Source organism: Saccostrea cucullata, unplaced genomic scaffold (genome assembly GCF_032062105.1).
Source record: "Saccostrea cucullata isolate Sc308-1 unplaced genomic scaffold, CSIRO_AGI_Scuc_v1 ctg1661, whole genome shotgun sequence".
In the NCBI taxonomy this organism is placed as follows: domain Eukaryota; kingdom Metazoa; phylum Mollusca; class Bivalvia; order Ostreida; family Ostreidae; genus Saccostrea; species Saccostrea cuccullata.
Genome location: NW_026922650.1, coordinates 347 through 5572, shown reverse-complemented (window position 1 = coordinate 5572; position 5226 = coordinate 347). Strand labels below are relative to the sequence as shown.

Below are 5226 nucleotides of genomic sequence, written 5' to 3'. Positions count from 1 at the left end.
AAACAATGGCAATGGCCTCTTTACACCCTTCCTACTATGCACTTAATAGCAAAATTCCCATTAATTTTAATTTTATAATTTTTTTCAGACCCTCTCCTTTAGATCTATGCCCCAAAAGAACCCCATTCCACCCCATATACACTCCCAAGATTTTTAAAGAAAAAACCTCTATCTTTAAACTGGTACTACTTTCGTGGTCAATAAAATAGGGGTAAAATTAGTATCCTGTAACCTAATAAAGACACTAACCTTCTTTGATTTGATGAAAATTGGCACAGAATCTTCTTAAGCCATACCACACACCCCTCTGAAGTCTCATTGGATTTGTCATCTGAACAGCAGAGTTATGGCCCTTTGAAGTGATGTGCTGGATCTCCTGAAAACAGAGGATGAAATGAGCATCAGAAACAAACAAATGCAACAAATCTGAATTTGCGTCACAGCAATGCATAAGTCTGCAGAAAAACAGCTGTAGAGACATCAATTTTTTGTATAAAACAACATTCCAGGTATCAAAAGTAAGTTTGATATATACTCTAACAAATACTAAAAACTTGTCTAAAAAAATATTTAGAACACTGGAAGATATCAGAATATTTTTGTGTTGTCATTTTACTAGTTCCAAATACCCATTTTAAACACTATTATAAATTCATTCTTCGTTGTTTTCTTCATTGCAAACGTGACTTATTATACCCCACTTGTAAAGCCGGCGGGGGGGGGGGGGTATAGTGATGGGATGTTTGTCCATCCATCTGTCTGTATGTCCATCCGTCTGCTGCGCTTTGAGGTACCTATTTCTTATCCACAACTCCTCTTCTACCACTGAATGAAATTTAATAAGGCTTCACAGAATTTAATGAGGCTTACATAGAATCTTTGTTAAATAGTGCCAAAGTACAATGTCTATTTTATTTTTTGATCTGGCACATAATCTGGACTCCCTTGGCATTACATGGATACTGCCATTCTTTCAAATATTGAAGGGTATATCCATCTTTTATCCACAGTTCCTCCATTCCACTGAATATGATTTAAAGATACTTTCATAGATTCTTTATTACATTGTACATGTGACCTCTTATTATATTTTTTTGATCTGACACATATTTTGGGTGTCCTAGCTAGAGCAAAACATGGATTGTGTCATAAAAATCATATAAGAGGCATGTGGTATTATTAAAGTTAGCTCAGTGTTCACAGTACCCCTAGTTTCTCTTTATCCTTTCAAAATACAAATAACTTATTGGTAAGCATTTAATTTAACTTTTCTTATGCATGTCAATATATTTTTCAATTTAGGGTTGAATTGAATGGTTACCGCTAGGGCATTCGGAACTCGTCGGCTTATTCGTAACTGGTAAAATGAACACCTTTGTTAACATGCGAAATAATTTTTTGGGGTGGGAGGCTGAACTTTTATGAAACAATATTTGATTCCACAAGTCATGGAACTACCGTGACAAAAAGACTTAGATTTTGAAATAATGTCTCGTATGTTCATAGCAACCCCGAATCCATTTCATATTCGGAACTGGTCAAATAACTGTAGTTGTCCCTTCCTATCCCTGGGGTCTTGATTTGAATAAATTTAAATCTTCACTAAGTAAGGATGATTTCACATCAGTGTAACCTTTACTGTCTCAGTGGTTCTTGAAAAGATTTTTAAATCTTTAGATCTTTTTTAAATGATGTCATTAATTTTACACTTATGTAAAAATCTTCCCTTGGAAGAGGGCGTAGGCCTTCATTTATAAATTTAAATCTCATTTACCCAGAGATACTCTGTGCCAAGTTTTTCTGACTTTGGCCCAGTAGTTCTAAAGATATAAATGTGAAAATATACAACAAAGAAGACGACGACAGACAATGGACAAAGGTTCCCTTCTATTTTAATAGGGATAAATAGCCAACTTATATCAATTGGGTCCCCTACTAAATTGGGGTTGTGATCAGTTTTCTCTCCTAGATAGATACCAGTAAAGTCTATCAAGATTCATCTTCCTTTGCGCCCTTGCGAACTTAGCCTGGGACCAAAAGCTGCCCAGTATCCGTCTGCTTCCACGTGGAGGCATCGCATAGGACTTGTTGTGGAGAGGCTATGTACTGGCAGGGGAAGACATAAAAATTCCTTCCCTTTTCACATTGCTGCTAGCCAGCGGTGATGGCTGAAAGTGAGAGGTGACAAGCACACAGACACTAACACCAACACACTAGACGCGTCACACAACATTAAGCAGACTGTTAGTAGTGTTAGGATGATTAGTTACTGGTTGGTTAGGATGATTTGTTGGTAGTTGGTTAGGATGATTTGTTACAGGTTTTTTAGAGTTATTTGTTATAAGTTTGTTAGAGTTATTTGTTGGAAGTTTGATAGAGTTATTTATTGGAAGTTTGTTAGAGTTATTTGTTGGAAGTTTGTTAAAGTGATTTGTTAGAGGTGTTAGATACCTGGATCCTCTGCTGGGCTGGGCTCAGATGGGCTCTACTGCTAGCTGCACATCCTGTTAATTAAAAAACAAGGTCAAATGCTGATAGGATCAACATCATTTGAAAAGGTAAAGATCATGAAAGGCAGCAAGATGTAAAGTATAAATCTTACCTCTTCTTGACTGCTGTGCGGTCGCAGTCGATCCTTGCTACCCAGAATGCTGCTGAATGTCTCGGTGGGATCGACGCTCCTGAAAACACAGAAAATCAGGAGGTCAAAAGAAGGTCAATAGCTGCTATGATCAAGTTATAATGCAAAACAGGAAACCACATGTGCTACAAAAGCAGCCCTTTACTCACCGCCTTGGCAAATGTAAGCCGCTAGACAAAGCTGGGCAATGGGCTCCTTCCTCTTCATCTGTGGCTGGCTGGGTGGCTGGAGGCTGGCTGGGTGCTCCCGCGTTGTACCACGTCCGAGTGCCTGAAAATATACAACTGAGACGAGATTAGTAAAAATTCAAAACAATGAAACAAAGCACACAAATTCAAGGAAATTACAACAAAATCGATGTTAAGGGGTAGGGGATGGTTAGTGCTGTTAGATTAGGGAAGTGCACAGAAGACAGAGAAGAGACAGAAGGAAAGAAATAAATTCAAAATGCTTCTCTGTTAGGCTGCCTGGTAACGGCATTGGATCCTCTGGTGGGATGGGCTGGCTGGTGTGGGCTGCGCTGGATCCTGGGCTGGGCTGGGCTCTGCTGCTTGCTGCGCATCCTGTCAATTGGAAGTCAAGAGGTCAAATGCTGTTACGGTCAACATCATTTGGCAAGGTCAAGATCACAAAAGGCTGAGACAAAGATGTACAGTGTGAATCTTACCTCCTCTTCCCTTCTTGCCTGCTGTTGGGATCCTCCCGGGTCAGCATACACCTCCTCCTCTGCTAACAAAGCATAATCGAGACATCAAAACAACTTCCTACAGTTAACAAAATTTCAGCGAGTGCAAAGAGCAAAGTTATGACACCTTTCAACCCAAACACAGAGTAAGGAAAGTGGACACACTGCAAGATGTGCTGCATCTTACCTGCACGTCAGGGATTGACCGCAGTGCATCACAGAACTGCTGCCTACTGGTGACGTTCTGCTCTTCTTCCACGCAACCAGGCCAGTCCAACCCCGTACCTGTTAAAAGAGATGTCCACAGGTCAAACCCCAAGAAGCACTCCCAAAACAAGGACCACAGAATAAACCGTGTACACTGATTGCGCATCCGCTTACCTTCAACGCCGGAGATGGCCGCAGTACGTCCCTGAACTCTGCGCACTTCCTCTGGCAGGCCGCAGTCTACTAATCATCTGGGAATCCACAACAGCCTAACCCTGACCTGTTGACACCAAAGATGGAGAAGTCAAAAAAGTGTGCCAAGAGTGAAAGAGTCAAAATGAAGAAAGTTCACAGAGGGCGAGGCGTTCACAAAGTATCTTACCGTCCCTGGGTTGGCAGACTCCTCTTCAAAGGACTGGGAACAGAGGGCTGCATCACACCGCATATCTACAGTAAAAAGAGAAAACATCAAGAGATCACAGTCTTCATCAAGCGAGATGAGGAAAAGATAAATCAACACAGTAAATTCAGGTGGGACACCAATCTTACCCTCTCTTCCATGTGCGGTCGCAGTCGATCCTTGTTACCCAGAATGCTGCTGAATGTCTCGGTGGGATCGACGCTCCTGAAAACACAGAAAATCAGGAGGTCAAAAGAAGGTCAATAGCTGCTATGATCAAGTTATAATGCAAAACAGGAAACCACATGTGCTACAAAAGCAGCCCTTTACTCACCGCCTTGGCAAATGTAAGCCGCTAGACAAAGCTGGGCAATGGGCTCCTTCCTCTTCATCTGTGGCTGGCTGGGTGGCTGGAGGCTGGCTGGGTGCTCCCGCGTTGTACCACGTCCGAGTGCCTGAAAATATACAACTGAGACGAGATTAGTAAAAATTCAAAACAATGAAACAAAGCACACAAATTCAAGGAAATTACAACAAAATCGATGTTAAGGGGTAGGGGATGGTTAGTGCTGTTAGATTAGGGAAGTGCACAGAAGACAGAGAAGAGACAGAAGGAAAGAAATAAATTCAAAATGCTTCTGGCTGGGGGCTTTCTGCTGCATCCGTAATTGGAATCAGGGTCATGGATCCATTTTGGCAGGAAAGATCAAAAGCTAGAGTCAGTGATCTACCTCCTCTCTCTTGACTGGATCTTCCAGATACACCTCTCTGCTAACAAAGCAATCAAACATCAAAACAATTCCTAAGTTACAAAATGCAAAGCAAAGACTTACACAAACAGAAGAAATGGACACTCATTATCTTCCTCACTAGGGATCTGTTCGGTCTGCTCTCCAACGCCACCTACCTGTTACAAGACAATCACAAGAACACCCACAAGGAAGAGTAACAAAATCAGATAGGTGACATATCCTCCTCAATGTGGTCGCTAGTCCGAATCTTGACTTGGAGGCGGTCACATATCGATCAAACTACTGCCGTAACCAAGGAGAAAAAGCGACAAGTAAGTCACAGGGCAGCTCCTTTACCCTGGGTTGGTCTTTAAAGCGGGATAGAGGTAACTGAACTAAAAAAAACATAGAATCATTTAGTGATGGGAAATAAAAACAGATCGGGAATAATCTCCTCTTCTGTAGATGCCCTGCTGGGTGCTCCCGCGTGTACCATCCTCCTGAAAATAAAATGAGAATTATAAATTCAACATGAAACAAAGCAGAAATTAATGAAATTAAG

At 41.3% G+C, this 5226-nt stretch overlaps 1 long non-coding RNA gene across 2 annotated transcripts; it reads right to left on the bottom strand.

Annotated features, from left to right (window-relative positions):
- Window positions 1–295: 295 nt before the first annotated feature.
- LOC134262151 (uncharacterized) lies at window positions 296–3584 on the bottom strand. Of its 2 annotated transcripts, none has more exons than XR_009990958.1 (6): window positions 3514–3584; window positions 3309–3367; window positions 2791–3204; window positions 2603–2681; window positions 2452–2504; window positions 296–376 (listed from the first exon to the last, which is right to left on the bottom strand). It is a non-coding gene; the product is annotated as an uncharacterized LOC134262151 (long non-coding RNA). The 2 variants fall into 2 exon arrangements; XR_009990957.1 differs by having other exon boundaries at window positions 3309–3370; window positions 3514–3582.
- Window positions 3585–5226: the final 1642 nt, after the last annotated feature.